This window comes from Lissotriton vulgaris, chromosome 1_1 (assembly GCF_964263255.1).
Source record: "Lissotriton vulgaris chromosome 1_1, aLisVul1.2, whole genome shotgun sequence".
In the NCBI taxonomy this organism is placed as follows: domain Eukaryota; kingdom Metazoa; phylum Chordata; class Amphibia; order Caudata; family Salamandridae; genus Lissotriton; species Lissotriton vulgaris.
The window spans coordinates 16,115,949-16,139,315 of record NC_141685.1 but is presented as its reverse complement, the minus strand read 5'-3'; the positions used below and the strand labels follow the sequence as shown (position 1 = coordinate 16,139,315).

Genomic DNA, 23,367 nt, shown 5'->3' with positions numbered 1-23,367 from the left:
ACCTCACCCACAGAAGCCGGGTGCATAGGTGTCTTTTGGTGTCGGGTTTCGTTGTCGATTCCAATGGAGAGCTGCGAAGAAGTGCTGCTGGGTGGATCGGAGATGTAAAGAACCTGAAAGCAGAGGAGACAGAGTCTGGTCCACTAGCCAGTGACCAGGGCGGCGATAGGAAGATGCCACCGGATGTCGGGTGATTTCAGGTAAAAAGGTGAAGCTTGTCTCTGCAGCCACGAGGACCAGCAGGTGTCGATGATGACCTGGAGCTGGATTCGAGCTGTCCCACGAAGGATCTAGTTGACTGCGGTGTCGGTATCCGGATTGGACCCAACAATTCTTGGCAAATGCAACCCACGCAGGATGTCGAGATTGGCTTTGGTGCAGACCAGCAAGGTCTGAGGCGCTTCCTCTTTGCAGGGAAGCTGGAGCAAGCCTGAAGCAACCAAGAAATCAAGTTGAAACATAGGATTGTCTCTTAGGGGTTCACTAGCCAACAGACTAGGAACCGCGAAGACGCGTCGAGCTGAAATGCACAAAGTGGGCCCACGGGACACTCGTGGAGTATGGGCCTCTGAGTTTCGGTGCAAAAGGTGCTCGGTGCCGGGGCTTCAAGCACCCTAATGCACAACTTCGGGATACCTCAGGAAGTCGGTGCAGGTAGCAAAATGCAGGATGTCCAGGAGTTCCGGTCCCACATCTCTCGTGTCCTCTACGGGTCTCAGCTTTGCTGTGAGCGAAAGTCGGGGTCCGAGATGTCTGGAAGTCCGTGTCCTGTGTCGCAGATTCTTCGGGATCCGGCGGGAGCCTCGAAACTGCAGACCGGCAAAGATGCTGTTGGTGCCTGTTTGAACAGGGTGGTCACTCTTTGACCACAAGGGAGATTTCTTCCATCTTCTAGTCGAAATGGAATGTCGAAGGTCCAGGATATATATTGCAGGGTTTCGTCCAGGGTAACCTAAAGTCCTAGGGACTGGGGTTCTATACTTATAGCAAGTTTAAGGGTTGGACTAACTCTAAGGTCCCTCTTATGGGTGGACCTGGGGAGGGGGTGGTTACACGTCTTCCCATTTGTCTAGTTTTGCGCCAGAGCTGGGGCTGAGTGCCCCAGCAACCGGTTTGAACTGGGAAATGCATGGAGCACCTAGTGTGCCCCAGGCAGTGTCTGGAAAGCACTCACTGAATGCAGCCCTCCCTACCCCAATACACTAAGAGCCTATCTGGGGAGATGCCTGCACCTCCCTGAGCAGGAAACCTCTTGTCCAGGCCTCCCCTGCCGGAGTTTCGTCCAGCAGCAGGAGGGCAGACTCGTGTCTGTGGCAGCAGAATTAATTTTGTGATGGTGAGGCTCTGTTTAACTTTAACCGGGTAAACCAGTAACTACATGTGTTCTCCCTCTAGAAGGGTGGACCCCGGCCACCAAAACTGGTGGGGGGGGGGGGTAGTATTCCAAAGTGTTTGACACCTTACACAACATGTTTTGATAAAGCCAAACCAAAGTTAGCATTAACCGCAAGGATTATAATGCACTTAAGAGTATATGGTAGGGCTATATCATAGAACAGCTATAAGGAGATGGTTCTGAAAGCTGCAGAGGGGCTCAGCTCATGCTAGGGCACTCTCTCACATAAAACCAAGCACTCTACCTCTAGGATGATCGAGGTCTGCCTTAGGAGTGGCTTATGGGTGTATATGTGTCTATATAGATATATAGATATAGGTATACTATATCTAAGTAAGGGGTGATTGCACCACCTTACCCAGGCTGAAAGAACAGATCTGTGGTGTCAGTTTGGAAGGCTAACCAGGGGTGGCACAATACATGCTGCAGCCTCTGGTAGGCCTAGGATGCACCTATGCCCTGGGATCCCTATGGTACACTATACAGGGGCTCACAAGGGTGACCTGGTAACCAATCTGGTATGTACCTAAAGTACATGGTATCAATTTAGAGAGAGAGCAGGCGGGCTGTGGGCCTGATTAGCAGGTCCACAGCCACACTAAAGTAAAAAAAACAGAGAATCACAGCAAAAAGTGGGGGTAACCATAGGAAGCGGACCCTACTCTCGTACAGTCCCAAAATGTTTTTACTGATGATCTGTGCCCTATGTGTAAAGCCTGGCAGGAATCCATTGTCCACTTATTTTTCTTTTGTCCTCATTATTCATCCCTGAGAAAAAAACATGGATACTTCCTTTGTGTAGATTGCAGGCCCGGGTCACTACCTCGAGGTGCTAAGAATTTTGTGTACTGACACATGAAGAGTAATGGTTCATGGCCTCTCGAGATTTTGGTATGCACTGTGGATCAGGCGTGGGAAATCATTTGTATGAAGCACTTTATTCCTTTTTAAATTTGTTGTACCCTGCATTTGTAAACTATTTTCTCGCAACATCGTCTTTTATATATTTATTTAACAATATTTTCTTTCTTTCTCTGTGCTGCGTGTTTTTATGATCTTTGTGATCGAAATAAAGCTGTTGATGATGATGATTATTTCATTTTATCGAGATTGACTCAGGGCCCATGTTTTTCAGCGTACAAGAAAATGGTGTTAATTAATCGCTGACGGCCAATTTTCCTGTAACTGACAAGACGGCCTCATCTGCCTACAACATATCTGAAGCGCTGAATCCAAACAGCTTTGGGGAATGAGAGTTAAAGCTGTTGAGAGCAGTTGTCAGCTCAGCTCGATACAAACTAAAAAGGGACGGAGCTAATACACATCCTTTTTTAAGGTCGTAACTCGCAGGTATTTTCTTCGAGAACGTTGTTAAAATGTAAAATCTGATTCTTTCTTTTTTTGATTAACCACATCGATGCTAGTGTTATTTTCCTCCTGTGCTGAGCTTTTGGTTTCCCCATTGTTCATGACGAGCTCAGCTCGTCATGAGTGTATGGAGGTGTACACCATGGCGAGCTGAGCTCGTCATGAGCGTCCAAGGAGTTAAGCTATGCTTCATCCATTTTCACCTCTGCCCTACTTTCAGCCTGGCTCTCTTTTTGACACCACATCTGTATAAACATGAGTAAAGAATTGCAGGTTGGGACATTGTAGGCTGTGTAAACATGCAGAGTCAGCTTGCTAGAAGGTTTACAGGCAATAGTTAATCCTTAAGTAAAGTCTACTCCGAATAGCACAATTTATTTTGTTCAGCCTTAAAACGCAGCAATTGCACAAAACACCGATACTGTTGATTCTTGCCTTACCTCATTTGTGTGTTCTTTCCAAAGTTCTATTTAACTCTGGGCCTTCCTTGTTTGTGATCTTCCCTATAAAAACTCATGTAGCCATGGTTCAAACGTGCTCTCTCCTTGAGTAACTCCATGGTGCTCGTTGGATGGAGACTCATTCATGAATGATTAATAAATGAGTGTGTACGTCGCTCCACTGTTTTTCCTATTTACTTGATAAGGACCCGTGGCAGGAGTGGTGACCCTGCACCTAGTAGATTAAAATTAATCTGCTCCACAACACTGCACCTATTCCCTTGTCCAGGTGTCAGAGTGCAGCAGTTGTAATGCCACTAAGAACTGAAGGAGCAATTCTCAAGCTGTGCAGCTTGGACCACAAGAAGTTACGCTGAACTGCATTAAAGGCAGAGCGAAACTCTACGTAACACAGGTGTAGATGTGAGGAGCGACGACTAGCTTGGTCGATTAATTGGGCAAGCATTAAGATGTTAATGGTTGTACCTGTTTTCTTAATGAACCCTGTCTGGTTCTCCGGAACCGATGAGCCTTGTTCTTCCCAATCAGTCAATCCAGTAAGCTGATATTTGGCAAAGTAATTTGCCTTCCCGTCCAGTAGGCAATCAAACAATAATTGGAGGGTAGTGTTTTCTTCCCTGCTTTCTAGATTGATCCCCATCAGCTGTCCACAATAACCTGGTTGGAGAGAACCTGGGTGTACAAAGTGGACAGATGTTTGGCCTAATTTTGGGGGTTCTGTTTGAAAGTCTCTTCCTGGCACACATACCCTGCATATCCAGAACCAGATACAGCTGTTGTGCATTCTGCTAGCACACACCTAAAGCCTGGACCCACATGCCCCTGCATGTCAGATTATGATGGGTTGGAGAACTCATCTAGTTGCACACTGTGCACTTGGTGTTTTCCTACAACTTAAATATGTTTACTCATACACTAATTTTATTCACAATTGTTTATCAGTTATTTATTTTCATAATCTGATTGTTTAAATCACCATAAAAATCTTCGTTATTTGTACTTTTGTTCACTTTCAATTGCAAGTGTATAATACATTATTTGTTGATGCCAACATTTTCAAATTATAACCATTAATCACATTTCACAATTTTCACTGCCATGCCCAATGCATTTCGGTACCACACGGTACCTTCATCAGGGGCTGATCTGTAAAGATATAAAATAAACTGCATGAATGTTCTGTACGTTATTTGCCCATGGGTGTATTCACTCTGAAATGTTTCAGTATCGTACCTGTTTATCGTGTGTTTGTAATCAGTCAACTGTAAAATAAAACCACAATAACCTTATGTCACCTCTAGTTCATGATATGTAAGTGTCATTCTTAACCTTGTTGTATACATGATTAAGCTTACCGAGTGTTCTCTTTAGCCTGGGTCTTTTAAATCTGTCGAAAAATCCACGAAAGCACTGTGGGTAGTACCACTTGATCCTATCTGTCAATAAACAATACTTGGCTTGCTAAGCCAAAAAGCGATATTTAAATGGTCAAGTCCTACCTGATCTTCAATGGTTAAGGTGACCTGTCAATACATAATGAGGTATTTCAAACATAGCTCGAGGTCACATTATTAAACGTGTCCCAGCTTAATGCTATTCCGACATACCTGAGGAATTATATTCTGTCAACCTAAAACAACAAAAACGTATAACATATGTTGTGTTATACCGTTCAAAACGCATAAATTCCAGTTTCTAAGATTACGCATGTTCGAACTGAATACCTTTCTGTTAGTCCGTCGTTACTCGTAAAAACCGCTTGTCCGTTCACCCGCCGTGTTTGTAAAACGCTGAACTGACGCCTTGCTCAGTTCTTCCATATTCACGCTTCCGCTGTTAGATAAACACAAACGACGTACTTCTATCCAAATGTGCCTTTCCTAGCTGCTCAATACCGTTGCCATATTGTAATGTGTGTCAGTACTTCTGATATCTCGTGTTTCTTAAACGCCATTCTGACTGTGTCAGATGATATCAAAATATGTATACCATTGGTCTGTTATTTTACCTGCCTGATGTTTCACGTCGAATGTTGCCAATTTAGGAACATGAAAAAACGATATTTCTAACTGTCACTTCTAGTCACTATATACACATTTTTGTGCTGGCCAGCATTCTAGCTATATGAATCAACCAGAAATGGGAACGTTAAAGCGGTGCGCATAAGTTGCGCTTTACCTATTTATGTTTGTTTGTATAAGTCTTTCGTTCTTCATTTACTTCTTGTATGTGGTATATGTCAGTGAGTGCTGAACTGGATCTGTATTCATAATTGCTCAAATGTATGCATTACTAGGTGAAATATGGCATACTTAATCATCTTTTCAAACCATGTGTTCTCACTGTAAAAGCGCTACTATATACAGATGTACATCATAATCACATATTCCTGCCTTGCCATACACCTAAATTCAAGCTTTTTAACATTTAAACAACTTTCTCAGATCAGGCGATGTTATCACAATCTTAAAACCATCGTATAGCGTTGTCTAATTAACTCAATGTTATTCCTTAAGTCATGACCTCTTTCTGCTTGATGGGGAACCTGAGTTGCTGCCATCTATTCTCTATAAGTAACATGAGAGGTCATATCTGTCATTCAGCCCGGTTGGGTGCATTGTGTGGAGGTATTTGATCCAGTATAACTCTTGTTGTAGAAGTCTCTGTCGGTTATCAATCCCTGTTTTTATCGCCACTTTTTCTATGATCAGAAAATGTAACTGAGAGATCATATGGTTGGCTTCCTTCCAATGAGTGGCTAATGGTGATGATGAATGTAAGTTCCGTATCCTGCTTTTGTGCTCCGTTAGTCTTGATTTTTATTTTCCTCTCTGTTTTCCCCACGTACATCATCCCACATGGGCACTTGATTCCATATACCACATTCTGGGTATTACAGTCGCTGGTATGTCTGAGTTTAATCATTTTGCCCGTTGTTGGGTGTGTAAAGGTATTCCCTGTTATTGTGTTGTTACAATGTGTGCAATTCTGACACCGAGCGGAGCCCTTGTGTTCAATTCGTCGGTCATCCAATCTGGTTCGCTTTAATATTTCTCTAATGTTTAAACCCCTGGTGTAAGCATGCATCGGTGGTTGCTGAAATATGCTATTGAAGTCTTTCTCTGTAGATAAAAGTTTCCACCTTTGGTTGATAATCCGTTTTATTGCTGTAGATTGTGTGGTGTCTTTGGACACAAATACCATTCTGTCATGTTTCACTTTTTGTTTAGTTTGAAGCAAAATTCGTCTGTCCATCTGCTTGACTCTCTCCTTGCTCTCCTCCACTACTTCCACTGGATATCCTCGATCCTTATATTTTTTAACATACTGGTCCATTCTTGAATTGCAAGTGTTAGTTTCTGAACATATTCTCTTTATGCGAATAAACTGACAAACTGGTAGGTTCTTCACCAACGATCTCGGATGGAAACTTGTGTAGTGCAATGCACTATTGCGATCTGTAGGCTTAGTGTATAACTCCGTGCTGAAACCTGTGGATTGTTTAGTTATCCTCACATCAAGAAAATCCATCGACAGATAATCAATCTTATATGTGAACTGGATCCTTGGGTTAACCTGATTCAGATGATTGATAGTATCTTGAAGCGATTCCTTTGTGTCTTGCCATATTAGAAAAATGTCGTCAATTAAAAACGACAAAACATTTTGACTTTTGTCCAATGTTCCGTGTTTATGAGATGTTCCGCTTCAAATTGCGCCATGAAGATATTTGCATACGCAGGAGCCCCTGCAAAGCCCATTGAAGTGGCAGTCATTTGAGCAAAATACCGATCCTTCCACTCGAAGTATCAGAACGACATGCTCAGCTCTCGAATTCTGCAGGAAACTGACTGCTGACTGCATGGACATTACCATAGGTCTCTGCAGTCCTACCGTAGGTGTTGGCAGTCCTACTGTAGGTGTCGGCAGTCCTACCTATACGTCTCACCAGTCCTATCTTGATTTCATGGTGTCCCAAGGCTTCTCGCTGGGTTATGTAATGTTGCATTTGCTGTATGAGAGACCTCAACCCGTAAGCACCCCTCTCCCTGTTTAGTATCTCCCAAAGCCGGACATGTAAAAGAGCAGTTTAGTGTATGTTTTTTGCTTGTCTTAAAACTTCGTGTCACCTTGCGATTGTCTTTCTTCTCAACACATGACATTGTCTTTATAAGACGGCCCCTGGGAAATTGGAGTAATCGCGGCCATCCTCAGTGAGTAAAAGCTGTAGTTTTATTTTTTTTCCAATACTCTATTGAGCACATGGATAGACAGAATATTATTCATTTTAAAGCATTCTCTAGATATCACAGTGTGGTACACATACAGGACACTATATATATAGAAGAGATTTTTGCCTATATAGGTTACCCACTCAGTTTTCTCCCCTTTTTAACCTGACTCTTTTGAGGAAATTAAGAATGTAGAAAATGAAGAGTTAGCCAAAGATAATTAAACTGCTCTCAAACAACCCTCCCTCCCTCGTCCCCTCTGGCCGGTCTGTCCCCTTTTAACCACTCCATTCATCAACAGTAAATATGGCAATACTTGGCACATCTGCACTCAGATAATAATTCTGGAAACAGATCAGTCCTGTGGGGATCTGTAGCGCAAATCTTTTAATGAGATAGTGCTCTAGGGAGACCCGTGTTAGTATGTATGGTATAATATGTATGGGTGTGTCAGTGATAGTTCGAGGTGGGTGGTTATTCATATGTATGCGTGCGTCAGTGATAGTTCGAGGTGGGTGTGTATTCATATGTATGTGTGCGTCAGTGATAGTTCGAGGTGGGTGTATATTCATATGTATGCGTGCGTCAGTGATAGTTCGAGGTGGGTGTGTTTTCATATGTATGCGTGTGTCAGTGATAGTTCAAGGCGGGTGTGTATTCATATGTATGCGTGTGTCAGTGATAGTTCAAGGTGGGTGTGTATTCATATGTATGTGTGTGTCAGTGATAGTTCGAGGTGGGTGTGTATTCATATGTATATGTGCGTCAGTGATAGTTGGAGGTGGGTGTATATTCATATGTATGCGTGCGTCAGTGATAGTTCGAGGTGGGTGTGTATTTATATGTATGTGTGCGTCAGTGATAGTTCGAGGTGGGTGTATATTCATATGTATGTGTGCGTCAGTGATAGTTCGAGGTGGGTGTGTATTCATATGTATGCATGCGTCAGTGATAGTTCGAGGGGGGGTCTATTCATATGTATGCGTGCATCAGTGATAGTTCGAGGGGGTGTGTATGCATATGTATGCGTGCATCAGTGATAGTTCGAGGTGGGTGTGTATTCATATGTATGCGTGCGTCAGTGATAGTTCGAGGGGGTGTGTATTCATATGTATGCGTGCATCAGTGATAGTTCGAGGTGGGTGTGTATTCATATGTATGTGTGCGTCAGTGATAGTTCGAGGTGGGTGTATATTCATATGTATGTGTGAGTCAGTGATAGTTCAAGGCGGGTGTGTATTCATATGTATGCGTGTGTCAGTGATAGTTCAAGGTGGGTGTGTATTCATATGTATGTGTGTGTCAGTGATAGTTCGAGGTGGGTGTGTATTCATATGTATGTGTGTGTCAGTGATAGTTCGAGGTGGGTGTGTATTCATATGTATATGTGCGTCAGTGATAGTTGGAGGTGGGTGTGTATTCATATGTATGCGCGCGTGAGTGATAGTTCGAGGGGGGGTCTATTCATATGTATGTGCGCGTGAGTGATAGTTCGAGGGGGTGTGTATGCATATGTATGCGTGCATCAGTGATAGTTCGAGGGGGTGTGTATTCATATGTATGCGTGCATCAGTGATAGTTCGAGGTGGGTGTGTATTCATATGTATGTGTGCGTCAGTGATAGTTCGAGGGGGGTGTGTAGTCATATGTATGCGCGCGTGAGTGATAGTTCGAGGGGGGGTCTATTCATATGTATGCGTGCATCAGTGATAGTTCGAGGGGGTGTGTATGCATATGTATGCGTGCATCAGTGATAGTTCGAGGTGGGTGTGTATTCATATGTATGTGTGCGTCAGTGATAGTTCGAGGGGGGTGTGTAGTCATATGTATGCGCGCGTGAGTGATAGTTCGAGGTGGGTGTATATTCATATGTATGTGTGCGTCAGTGATAGTTCGAGGGGGGGTGTATTCATATGTATGCGTGCATCAGTGATAGTTCGAGGGGGTGTGTATTCATATGTATGCGTGCATCAGTGATAGTTCGAGGTGGGTGTGTATTCATATGTATGTGTGCGTCAGTGATAGTTCGAGGGGGGTGTGTAGTCATATGTATGCGCGCGTGAGTGATAGTTCGAGGGGGGGTCTATTCATATGTATGCGTGCATCAGTGATAGTTCGAGGGGGTGTGTATGCATATGTATGCGTGCATCAGTGATAGTTCGAGGTGGGTGTGTATTCATATGTATGTGTGCGTCAGTGATAGTTCGAGGTGGGTGTATATTCATATGTATGTGTGCGTCAGTGATAGTTCGAGGTGGGTGTGTATTCATATGTATGCGTGCGTCAGTGATAGTTCGAGGTGGGTGTGTATTCATATGTATGCGTGTGTCAGTGATAGTTCGAGGTGGGTGTGTATTCATATGTATGTGTGCGTCAGTGATAGTTCGAGGTGGGTGTATATTCATATGTATGTGTGCGTCAGTGATAGTTTGAGGTGGGTGTGTATTCATATGTATGCGTGTGTCAGTGATAGTTCGAGGTGGGTGTGTATTCATATGTATGTGTGCGTCAGTGATAGTTCGAGGTGGGTGTATATTCATATGTATGTGTGCGTCAGTGATAGTTCGAGGTGGGTGTATATTCATATGTATGCGTGCATCAGTGATAGTTCGAGGGGGTGTGTATGCATATGTATGCGTGCATCAGTGATAGTTCGAGGTGGGTGTGTATTCATATGTATGCGTGCGTCAGTGATAGTTCGAGGGGGTGTGTATTCATATGTATGCGTGCATCAGTGATAGTTCGAGGTGGGTGTGTATTCATATGTATGTGTGCGTCAGTGATAGTTCGAGGTGGGTGTATATTCATATGTATGTGTGAGTCAGTGATAGTTCAAGGCGGGTGTGTATTCATATGTATGCGTGTGTCAGTGATAGTTCAAGGTGGGTGTGTATTCATATGTATGTGTGTGTCAGTGATAGTTCGAGGTGGGTGTGTATTCATATGTATGTGTGTGTCAGTGATAGTTCGAGGTGGGTGTGTATTCATATGTATATGTGCGTCAGTGATAGTTGGAGGTGGGTGTGTATTCATATGTATGCGCGCGTGAGTGATAGTTCGAGGGGGGGTCTATTCATATGTATGCGCGCGTGAGTGATAGTTCGAGGGGGTGTGTATGCATATGTATGCGTGCATCAGTGATAGTTCGAGGGGGTGTGTATTCATATGTATGCGTGCATCAGTGATAGTTCGAGGTGGGTGTGTATTCATATGTATGTGTGCGTCAGTGATAGTTCGAGGGGGGTGTGTAGTCATATGTATGCGCGCGTGAGTGATAGTTCGAGGGGGGGTCTATTCATATGTATGCGTGCATCAGTGATAGTTCGAGGGGGTGTGTATGCATATGTATGCGTGCATCAGTGATAGTTCGAGGTGGGTGTGTATTCATATGTATGTGTGCGTCAGTGATAGTTCGAGGGGGGTGTGTAGTCATATGTATGCGCGCGTGAGTGATAGTTCGAGGTGGGTGTATATTCATATGTATGTGTGCGTCAGTGATAGTTCGAGGGGGGGTGTATTCATATGTATGTATGTGTGTGTCAGTGATAGTTCGAGGGGGTGTGTATTCATATGTATGCGTGCATCAGTGATAGTTCGAGGGGGTGTGTATTCATATGTATGCGTGCATCAGTGATAGTTCGAGGTGGGTGTGTATTCATATGTATGTGTGCGTCAGTGATAGTTCGAGGGGGGTGTGTAGTCATATGTATGCGCGCGTGAGTGATAGTTCGAGGGGGGGTCTATTCATATGTATGCGTGCATCAGTGATAGTTCGAGGGGGTGTGTATGCATATGTATGCGTGCATCAGTGATAGTTCGAGGTGGGTGTGTATTCATATGTATGTGTGCGTCAGTGATAGTTCGAGGTGGGTGTATATTCATATGTATGTGTGCGTCAGTGATAGTTCGAGGTGGGTGTGTATTCATATGTATGCGTGCGTCAGTGATAGTTCGAGGTGGGTGTGTATTCATATGTATGCGTGTGTCAGTGATAGTTCGAGGTGGGTGTGTATTCATATGTATGTGTGCGTCAGTGATAGTTCGAGGTGGGTGTATATTCATATGTATGTGTGCGTCAGTGATAGTTTGAGGTGGGTGTGTATTCATATGTATGCGTGTGTCAGTGATAGTTCGAGGTGGGTGTGTATTCATATGTATGTGTGCGTCAGTGATAGTTCGAGGGGGTGTGTATTCATATGTATGCGTGCATCAGTGATAGTTCGAGGTGGGTGTGTATTCATATGTATGTGTGCGTCAGTGATAGTTCGAGGGGGGTGTGTAGTCATATGTATGCGCGCGTGAGTGATAGTTCGAGGGGGGGTCTATTCATATGTATGCGTGCATCAGTGATAGTTCGAGGGGGTGTGTATGCATATGTATGCGTGCATCAGTGATAGTTCGAGGTGGGTGTGTATTCATATGTATGTGTGCGTCAGTGATAGTTCGAGGTGGGTGTGTATTCATATGTATGCGTGCGTCAGTGATAGTTCGAGGTGGGTGTGTATTCATATGTATGCGTGTGTCAGTGATAGTTCGAGGTGGGTGTGTATTCATATGTATGTGTGCGTCAGTGATAGTTCGAGGTGGGTGTATATTCATATGTATGTGTGCGTCAGTGATAGTTTGAGGTGGGTGTGTATTCATATGTATGTGTGCGTCAGTGATAGTTTGAGGTGGGTGTGTATTCATATGTATGTGTGAGTCAGTGATAGTTTGAGGTGGGTGTGTATTCATATGTATGTGTGCGTCAGTGATAGTTCGAGGTGGGTGTGTATTCATATGTATGTGTGCGTCAGTGATAGTTCGAGGTGGGTGTGTATTCATATGTATGTGTGCGTCAGTGATAGTTCGAGGTGGGTGTATATTCATATGTATGTGTGCGTCAGTGATAGTTTGAGGTGGGTGTGTATTCATATGTATGTGTGAGTCAGTGATAGTTTGAGGTGGGTGTGTATTCATATGTATGTGTGCGTCAGTGATAGTTCGAGGTGGGTGTGTATTCATATGTATGTGTGCGTCAGTGATAGTTTGAGGTGGGTGTGTATTCATATGTATGTGTGAGTCAGTGATAGTTTGAGGTGGGTGTGTATTCATATGTATGTGTGAGTCAGTGATAGTTCAAGGTGGGTTTGTATCCGCTTTAGTAGAGTTTTTGAATTGCTTCAGAAGTGTGTCTTAGGCCTCAGTATGAAATATTTTCTTTGGCCTAGTCGCTCCTCTCTGTGTAATAGTATGCTTTCATCTCTGCCTCATGAAAGATTAGCCGTGGCCCAGTTTGTTATGGTGGGGCAATGGTTTTTTCCAGTCCATTACAAATATCCGGTTTGCCAGGAGTGGGGTTAGGTCAGTGAACCTGATCGCAGGTCTCTCAAGTAGAGGGTGAAGGAATTGCCTCAGTAGTCTCTCTCTGGGGAATTTGTTACTGTAAGCCTTTATTACCTGAGACCAGTCGGACAGAAGTTGTGGCAGGGACGGAGTATAAGAAGGCGGTTCATATTAGGGAGCCAGCAGCAAGGGCACATTGTGGTGGTCCCCGGAAAAATCCTATTGATACGGGCCGGTGTGAGGAAAGCCATGGTTAGTACTTTGAATTGAATGCCTTCAATCTGGACCCCCTGGATACCCTATGAGGATGGTCTAATACTCTATTCTAGTCAGCATCCTTAAGTGATTTAGCTAGGTCTGCCTCACATACAGCCCTCAGTGGTGCTCTAGATTGATCATACGGGTTTAGGAATGCCCTATAAATCCATTTTATCAATGTCCCATCTGTGTAAATTATTTGGAATACTTTGTGTGTCGATGGCGATATGTGTTGAGTGCCGAAAAGGTGTGAAGTGACTCCCTAATACATTTGTATGTGAGGAACTGCCCGGGGGGAGAGATCCCAATCCGTCAGGAAGTCTATCATCTCGCCTTTTAGAAAATAGTTGCAAGAGGTCGAAGGTCCGCCTGTGTGCCAGAGCTTTAGCTGTCCTGGCTGCAGCCGGCCTGTCTCGGAGGGGAGGCCCAATAAGAGCATCTCAGGAGCAAAGGGTGCCAGTGTACCAGTCTGTTTATTCATTCTGGTGAGGCATGCTAGTGCTGTGTGGAGAAGTCCTGTAGCATGCAGGATAAGATGGATAGTGAGAAACAGGAGGTAATTCAGCAGACCTTCCTTGAAGTTAGTTATAGTGAGTCCGGTTTTATACAGGGAATGTCCCTTGAGCCAGTGAGCCGCCAATCACAACTGCGCAGGTAGGTAATAGTGCTCCAAACCCAGGAGGGCTAGCCTTCCCATTGTCACTGGGGGCTTCAGTGTGGCAAGGCTGACCCGACAACGTCCATCCGCCAATGCAGTGTGATCCGAAATGAATTCAGCTGTCTAAAGAAGGCGCGTGGGACTAGCAAAGAAAGATTAATAGGATAAAATAAGAAGGTACTAGCGCCATCTTTGCCAATATCACTGGTAAAGGGGGGTTAGAAGTTCATCTGGGATCAAAGCGCTCACAGTGCTCTGCCCTCATTTCCGTCGGCCAGATCTGCGAGTAAGTGGTAAAGGTTGATCTAAAGGTGCCGGCTTCACATTGCAGTCTGAGGTCCAGATGTGTCTGGAGATGAAGCTCTCGGTGCTATTGTAGTGGGAAAATGCAGGATTCGTCCAAATTTAATTTGAGGTCCAAAGGGGCTGTAAATTCGGTTAATACCTGAGTTATAGAGGATAGGTCAGTAGTCGCATATCAAACGTACAGCAGCAGGTCATCAGCGTGTAGTGACACAGCATGAGTCGTGCCTGGTATTGGTATACTCCAGTCTGTACAAAGATGGTGTCAGCAGGCCGCCTGGGGCTCCATGGCAAATAACAGTGGCAGGAATGGCAAGAATGGGAAGCCCTGTCGGGTGTCTCTGTCCACAGGCTACAAAGCTGAGATGGGCGTTCAGGTTTTTACCTGAGCCGAAGGGGCAGAGTAAAGGAGTTGTGTCATTTTCCGCCAATATCGACCCACTCCAAATAACATCACTTTATGCATGCAATCCCGATGCAAGGAGTCGAAGGCCTTCTCCAGGTCAAATGCAACATACACAGCGTTGGGGAACTAATCCACCGATTTATCTTCAATAAGCAATAGTCTGCAGAGATTAAGGCAAGTGCTATGCTCCATTGTGAACCCTGTCTTGTCTTCATGTATCAAGGTAGGAAATTCTGGTAGTAGGCAGCAGGCCTGTAATTTAGTTAATATTTGATAATATGTGTTCAAAATGGAAAAGGGCCGATATATATCAATCAATCAATCAGGTGTTTGTAAAGCTCGACTACTCACCCGTAAGGGTCTCAAAGCGCTTGGGGTGGGAGAGTGTAGGTTCCGGTCCATCAAGGAGGGGGTCCGTCGAAGAGCCAGGTCTTGAGATCTTTTAGGAAGGTGGGGAGCAATGTTGCTTGTCTGAGGTGGGGTGGAAGGACGTTCCAGGCCTTGGCCGCAAGGAAGGAGAAGGAGCGGCCTCCCGATCTGGATTTTCGGGTGCGTGGGATCATGGCGTAGGAGAGCTGGGCTGATCGTAGGGTCTTTTGGTTTGCATAGAATTTGAGTCGGATGTTCAGGTATGATGGTCCAGTGTCGTGTAGGACCTTGCGTGCGTGGGTGAGCATCTTGAAGGTGATTCTTTTTTTCTTATTTTTTTTTTTTTATTATTTTTATTGCAGAATAGACCAGCATGGTATGCGATTTCTCAGCCGTCCCCTGTGCGGGAAAGGCAATATGCTTTGAAAACACTTCGTCACACAGCCGTTCAGCCCACACCCCGGAGGTTGGGTGGCGTTTGTAGAGAGTATGTTGAAGGCACACCAGTCTTGAAGGTGATTCTTGTCTCAATTGGGAGCCAGTAGAGTGTGCGCAGGTGCTGGGAGATGTGGCAGTTTTCTGGCAGGTTGAGGACAAGTCTTGTGGCGGCGTTCTGGGGGTTCTGTATCTAGCGGGTGAGGTTTTTGTTGATTCTGGCATAGAGTGCGTAGCCGTAGTCAAGTCTGCTGGTGATGGTCTTTCTGTGTTCAAGGGGGATCCATTTGAAGGTCTTACGGCGGAGGGAGTGGAAGCAGGAGGACTAGACTGAGTTGATCTGGCAGTCCATTTTGAGCTCGGAGTCCAGGAGGATTCCCAGGTTGCATGCGTGATCAGTGGTGGTGGGTGGGTTTCCGAGGGCGGGGGGCCACCAGGTGTCATTCCAGGCATCGGGGTGTGGTCGAATGATGAGTACTTCCATCTCATTGGCGTTAAGTGGTAGGCAGCTGTTTTTCATCCATTTGGCGACCGGATTCCATGCCTTCTCAAAAGTTGTGTCTGGCATTGTTGGGTCAGTTGGATAGGGAGAGGATGAGTTGGGTGTCGTCCCTGTATGACACAATGTTGAGTCCGTAGGTCCTGACAATGGGGGCGAGCCGAGCCATGAAGACGTTGAAGAGCGTCGGGCTCAGGGAGGACCCCTGGGGGACTCCGCAGGTGGTTGGCGTGAGGTCCGAGAGGAAAGGGGGTAATCTGACCGACTGCAATCTGCCATAGAGGAAGGAGCTGATCCAGTCGAGGGCCTTGTCCTGAATCCCTGTGTCATGGAGTCTGTTTATTAGGGTGCGGTGGGAGACTATGTCGAGGAGGATGAGGGCTACTGTTTCTCCTTTGTCCAGTAGGGTGCAGATGTTGTCTGTTACGGTGAGGAGGCCAGTTTCCGTTCTGTGTTTTTTCCTGAAGCCTTTCAGCAATGCGCAATTGCTCCAGGATCAATTGAGTCTGTTTGCCATGTTGCTGGTGGATGGTTGAAAGTCTTCAATAGCCAGAGTTTTTGTGTTAATTCTGTCTGAGAGTTTTTGTTGATTTTCCCAGAGAACTGCCAGATCATTAGTAAAGTAATAATATTTGGGCTCAAAGGCTTCTCTGTACTATGCAGTTTCTGCTAGAATCCTATCTAGTTTATCTGGCTTCGTGCTGGTCTCTGTGCGTGATTCCAACCTTCCTGGGTGGTCCGAAGTTGTTGTTCTTTGATCCCACTTTGTAGATGCGAGTGTTGACATTGGGCCAGGTGTCTAGGTTAAGGTACAAGAGGGGATGTTGTTCCTTGGCTTTCATATCCCTTTTTGTTTGCACATATGAAGAAAGTGTGCGATGCATGGCGTAACTAGTGGTGGGGGTAAAGTGAAATCAGGACAGAGTTAATGCTACACTGGTAACTTGGGGGCATCTGTATAAAGCGTTTTGGAGGTCTCAAACAGCCCGATTTACAGAATCGGGTCGTTTCCAACCGAAACAAGCATTTGCAATTGTTAGAATTGGGGTCTCTGGTTGGCGCAGGAATGTACTTGCGACAAGCAGGGACCCTCTCCTCTAAGTCAGGGCAAAGGATTACTCCCAGAAATAACCCCTGCTCACCCTCTAGGTAGTGTGGCGCAAGCAGTCTAGGCTAAACTCTGGAGTACATAGGGTTAAACATTTGCAACATCACACACAATGACCACTAACCCACCACACAATGACACCAAACTGTATTTTAGTAAAAATATATCTTTATATATATATTTAACTTAGGCTTGTAAATACAGTCTTGTTACTTTCAATGCGAGGTTCCAGCAACTTGTAAATATGCCACAGTTCTTATTATGCAATGTTCATTTTACTAAGGGGTTAAGTGTCTTCCCAACCCCTGCTCTGACGTCAGGTACTGTTTTCAGGAGCCCGGTATAGTGATTTCCCAAGTCGGGGCCTCTTAGAACGCTCCGGTGCACTCCGTACGATTATTAGCCCCGGCCCTACCAAGTCTCACGCATCTCGCGTGAGACGCGTACTCTTCCTGCAATGTTAACAGTGGTGCGAGCCGTACCAAGCTTGTGCGGCTCGTACTGCGGGGAGATTCAGCGTACTGGGCCACCAGCGCACTGTTCTCAGCGCACAGTCTATGGGGCAGCGAACCAAGGTACCTGGACTCCCTGATGGGGGGTTCGAGTCGTACCACCAGCGCACAGGCTACGGTGCACACTTCGTCTTGATACGTGGGGAGAGCCCCACTACGCCTCACGCTTCTGGCGGTGCGGGACGTTCTCAGGAAGGGAACAGCTCACTTCAGCAGCCGGGGTACGCAGCGCACAGTCCGGGCCTCGAAGCGCAGCGCACCAGGCTCTCTCCTTTCAAGGGGGAAATGCGAGGTGCACTCAATGATGTACACGTCCTGAAGCGAGGCGCACAGTACCTTATCTTGATGGCGGTTCGGGTCGGACGACTCTAGGCTGTAGTCCAGCGGGGCGGTGATGTCCTGGAGGGCGGGGTGACGCAGGGGCCACGGGGTCGCTTTCCTTCATGCTGGCGGTGCTCTGGGGGACACAGGCTCACAAGGGCAGAGTCCTGGGGTCCTGGAGAGGGGTGCTGCAGATTGGATGATCGCTTACAGCAGGGCTTCTCACGGAAGGCGAGCCCACGCTTCTGGTCCGTCTTTTCTGTACTTTCCACGGGCGGGGCCAGCAGATCGTGGTGATTGGACCGGACGAGTCCTCTGCTTTGCGTTGAGAGCTTCGGCTCAGGGAGGCAGTCACGGTGCTTGGGTCAGGCGGCGCTGACCTTTGCTGTGCGAACTGCTGCTCGGCGGCAGGAGCTCACAGTGCTTGGCAGGACAGGGGCAGCGCAGGCTTGTCAGAGGGCACGATGGGGGCAAAGTGCACTCAGCTTTCCGGGGCAGCGATGCAGGGACACAATCCTCAGCAGCAGTTCCTCTTCCAGGGGGGGTAGCGCCCAATGTTCCTGGGGCGCAGTTCAGGGGGCAAGTTCCACAGCAAGCCCTTGGAGATCTTTGTGGAAGTTTGGCACAAGTTCAATAAAAGCAAAAGTCTCTTGTAGTCTTTTCTCTCCTCTCCTTCTGCAGCAAGGCACCAGACACAGGCCAGAGACAGCACTCCTCCTTGTAGTCTTCTTCCAGGTCCTTCTCTTCGGGCAGAGTTTCTTCTGTAGCGCAAACAGGATCTAATTTACAAGGAGCAGGGCTCCTACTTTTATACACAGTTTCTTTTGTCTTCTCATGCCAGGGGGGCCTTTGCATAACTTCATTCAGTCTCTGAGCACTTGTTGGGTGTACTCTGGTGTCTTCTTTCAGTGTGAGGGGCAGGCACATCAGACGCTCCACAGGAGGTGGAGCCAGCATTGTGTGGCCAGGGGCAGCCAGGAGTACCTTGTTGACAGTGCTTCGCCCTGCCTGGGCCAGGTGCAGGCTGAGTCATCAGTCACCCCCCAGGGGGGCGGAGCCAGCATTGTGGTGGCAGAGCACAGCCTGATTAAAAGTCCATTGCCACTCCTACCTCCCACTAAGGTGTAATCCTTGCATTCACCACCTGTCATCGCCCTGCCCTGTCACTCACACAACCCAGACAGTCAGATACACATCCAAGCAGAGGCGGGCTGAAATGGTTAGGCAAGCAAATGCTAACTTTCTAAAAGTAGCATTTGCAAACACAGGATATTAAAATAAACTTTCCTAAAAGAAGTATTTTATTATTCTGACTTCAGGCATACTAAACTTTATTTTCTACCATGTTCCCTGAGCCTGCTGGGATTATAGAGTGTAATAATTCCAGCAGCCCATTCTGGCCTAAAGGGAGCAGGTAGCCTTACAATAGTGAAAAACGAATTTGGCAGTAATTCACTATTAGGACATGCCACACACATCAGAGCATGTCCTACCTTACACTTACAATGCACCCTGCCCTAGGGCCTACCATAGGGGTGACTAATATGAAGTTAAGGGAAGGTTGAGGGGCTGGCAAGTGTGTGCACTTGCCCAGCCAGCATGACAATACCAGACTGCACGCAGGTCCTGCAATGGCAGACCCTAGACACATTTTACAAGGCTGCTTCTGTGGGTGGCGCAACCAGCGCTGCAGGCCCACTAGCAGTATTGGCATTTACAAGCCCTGGCACTCCTGGTGCGCTTTACTGGGGACTGACAGTGAATCCAATAAACCAATCATGGACATCAATTACAGGTACACTTTGTACAGGGAGAGCATATGCACTTTAGCACTGGTCAGCAGTGGTAAAGTGCCCAGAGTCCTAAACCAACAAAAAAAGGTCAGAGGAAATATAGGAGGAAAAAGGTAAAAAGTTTAGGGATGACCCAGCTGGAAGGGCCAAGTCCAACAGCAATGCAATTGGTCGCGCCTTTGAGACCTTATAAGTATTTATCCATACAGCCATTGACTGAATTCAGCATTTTTTGCAGACAGCGTCTACAAAAATGCACCAGTAAAAAGGAAGCATTTACGAAAGACATAGTAAAGAACGAATGGCAATAGATGAGCGAAAGTTCAAAACAATGAACAGGGGGGAAAAAAATCAAATAATTGCAATGCACGGAGCTTTGTAATCATAATTAAAAAATACATTTTTCTCCAAATGGATATCCGAGTGAGCAACATATGGAAAACAGCAAGTTCATTTTAAGGGGCCTGAGAGACAGATGACTACCTACACCTGGATGGGCTAAAAACGCAAACCAGAATTCCTAAGAGTGAGAGACCCTTCTGATTACAGCAAATCCTCTCTAATGGCCAGATGAATCGAAAGTACACTCTTCATAGGAACCTTTCCAAGTCGTCCATGGGTTTGGAACTGCCCTCCTCCCCCTCAAAGAAAGGACAGGTTCCTTTGCATAAAACCTAATCACAGCTGAAGTAGATCTGATCGGTCGGATATTAGGGCAAACAGCGAAGAACATTTGTGGATGTGCCAACGAAGGAAAATATTTATTCACATTTATCAACACACAGAAGGATTGTTAGTGAAGCAAAACCCACTGCTTTAACCCCAGAGGCCCAAAACCTGCTTTTAAATCACAAAAAGCATTTGAGACATTCATGGCTCTCCTCAGTCAGTTAAATTTGATAAATATCGAGAGGCCAAGCAATAAGCAAGCGCAGACCTATATAATCAGTAACATAACATAACATAGCATAACATAACACATGACATAACTTTAAATGGAAATGTAGTGCTCGCATTCCCATTGTTATCAAAATCTCCTTAATCAACCAGTTGACAAGAAGCATTTCACACTACTTCAGGAACAAAATATGGTAACGTAAAACTGGGGTAACCCGTCAAAATACCTGCAAAAATCATTTTCCTTAGAAAGGGCGCATAGTATTTAGCCTCAGGTGCAATGAGTAGGGGGCAGTGCAGAGCAGTCGAGTCAATGATTACTGTGCTGGCATTGAGGGAGTGCAATATGGCAGCTTGTGTTAACTTAGCGGCCTTTTCTTCAGGAGCCAATTGATGCTCTTGCGCAGGACGTATGAAGTGCTCATCGAAGAATGAAGTGCTCGTCGAAGAATGAAGTGCTCATCGAAGAATGAAGTGCTCATCGAAGAATGAAGTGCTCGTCGAAGAATGAAGTGCTCATCGAAGAATGAAGTGCTCATCGAAGGATGAATTGCTCATCGAAGAATGAAGTGCTCATCAAAGAATGAAGTGCCCATCGAAGAATGAAGTGCTCGTCGAAGAATGAAGTGCTCATCTAAGAATGAAGTGCTCATTGAAGAATGAATTGCTCATCGAAGAATGAAGTGCTCATCAAAGAATTAAGTGCTCATCGAAGAATGACGTGCTCGTCGAAGAATAAAGTGCTCATCTAAGAATGAAGTGCTCATCGAAGAATGAATTGCTCATCGAAGAATGAAGTGCTCATCAAAGAATGAAGTGCTCATCGAAGAATGACGTGCTCGTCGAAGAATGAAGTGCTCATCGAAGAATGAAGTGCTCATCGAAGAATGAATTGCTCATCGAAGAATGAATTGCTCATCAAAGAATGAAGTGCTCATCGAAGAATGACGTGCTCATCGAAGAATGAAGTGCTCATCGAAGAATGACGTGCTCGTCGAAGAATGAAGTGCTCATCGAAGAATGAGGCAGCACCGAGGAGGCAATGAGCCTCTTCGTTCCTCTCACGTCCAGTTAAAGTGAAAAGGCCCCCCCCGCCACCCCCTTCCCAGTGGGTGCACCTGCACCCTTATCAAAAGAGCATTCAACATTTCATCCTGTGTGGCCCCAGCCAGGGAAAGATGTGCACGACGCTGCTCGTGTGATGCTGCAATGATAGAAATGAGGTTTCATGTGGATAATTGTAGGCAATATTTTAAGCAATATCAGACTGGGAGCTGAGCTTGGCAGCATCTAAAGATCTTATATTGTCTTCCTTCTGCTCCTCTGAATAATCGTGCAATACAATCTCCAAAGAGCCTCCACTTGGCATCACAGCCAAGGACGCAGGCGTACCTCTGGTGTCCATATCAACAGAAAATGTATTTAAAAAGGCCTGTCCTGGCAGTCGGTGCGCTGAACAGACATCTTTAATGGCATGTATGCTGCACAGGTGTCTCTTGGTTATTGTGATAATGCACAGAGCTGCTGAGCGTAAGCTGAAAGCCTTAAGCACACAAGTTGTGGATGAACGAACAGGTGATGCAGAACATAGCGCTGCATCTTTTCCTAAGGAAGGTCGTTTGATTGACATTCAGTGCTATAGTAGCCCGAAATGTAATTTAGATACCCCTGGTTATACTGGAGATTATATTACAGGTATATAATACTTTTGCCACTGACTGCTCAAAGTAATTTAGAGTCCGGTTTCCGTACAATACAAAAACGAGAAACAAACAATAAAAATGTTGTTTCATCGAGTTTCAAGTGCATTATTATTCTACGTTGTTTTTAATTTGTACGTGTGACTTCCACCACGTAATAAGTATGTGCGAAAGCATGCTACAATCAGTTAAGTTACACTGCACTCCGCTCTTATGCTCTAGTGCAAATATCATTTGTGTCATTATCACTGATGAGGGAAACAGGAAAGGCTTGGGTCTATATACTAACTGGCCTAGACCACTAAAATTGAAACAGCAAAAACATTGGCCAGGTAGATAGTTTATAAAGACAAAATCTAGTACCACTTATCCAATAGATCTAAGCGGACACACTTTTCATTTAGTACTTTTTTACTCAGTTTTTCGTTTTCAAAAACAGCGTTCATATATGTCTGAGAAATGATACCATTTCAGTAGCAAAATTCACATCAAAATACAGTATTCAAAACACAAATTTGACAATCACTGTGAATGGGACATAATAACATTTACACAATATATACAAAAACACAGACAAAAAATGCCTTTCTTCATTCAATTTTTAAGGCATCAGTCCTGATATAAAGACTACAGACAAGCAAGGGGGCGTTTCGTATTTTTGCTAGCCTGCTTCCTTGATTATGCTGGAACCTACTGACTACTAGGGTCAGAAATCAGGTAGATTTTATCTGCAATTGGTATCCTGATTTGCTCTTCCTGAATCTTGTTCCAGCAAAGAGTCAACGCGTTTCAAACCCACGTGTTATTGAGGGGTTCTCCTCAGGACCTGGACTGGGGAACTGTCCTGTACTGAAATGTAGCCTTGACGGAGCAACAGTATGTTCTCTCTCAGGGGCACTGTAATTCTGTATTTCTTGTGGTAGAAATGTTCTTTGGTGTTTGCAGCTTCTAGGGATGATGCCTGATACCGTGTGCTCTCATAGGTGGAGGAGGCGCGATTGAATCGCGATGGAGGCGGGAGTGTTACTTCATGTCCTGCCGGGCGTCCGCTCGAAGTTCGGCATTCCGTGTGTCTGTCACTCGCGGCTTCCGCGTACGTCATCAGGGGCTGACTCCCTCTGTGCCGCTATAATTCGGCCCAATTCAGTACTAGATTTTATCTGTTTTTTTAAGGCTGGGTTTCTTTTCCACTGGTCCACCCTTTTCTCCAAATGCTTTTTTTTTTGCTGTTTGATTATGTTCTTGACCCAGGATGCGCTTCCTAGGACATATGTTGTATGGATGCTCAGAGTTTAGATTTTCCAAGGTGTAAAGTGTTGGAAAGTC

The 23,367-nt window shown here is 45.5% G+C and overlaps 1 protein-coding gene across 1 annotated transcript in view; it reads left to right on the top strand.

Moving 5' to 3' along the window:
• Window positions 1-2,563: 2,563 nt before the first annotated feature.
• Window positions 2,564-23,367, top strand: part of LOC147736974 (uncharacterized) — a 37,683-nt gene continuing 16,879 nt past the window's right edge. Inside the window, exon 1 of the mRNA XM_086954319.1 lies at window positions 2,564-2,746. The gene's annotated coding sequence lies outside the window, so the exon portion shown is untranslated. The remainder of the gene's footprint in view (window positions 2,747-23,367) is intronic.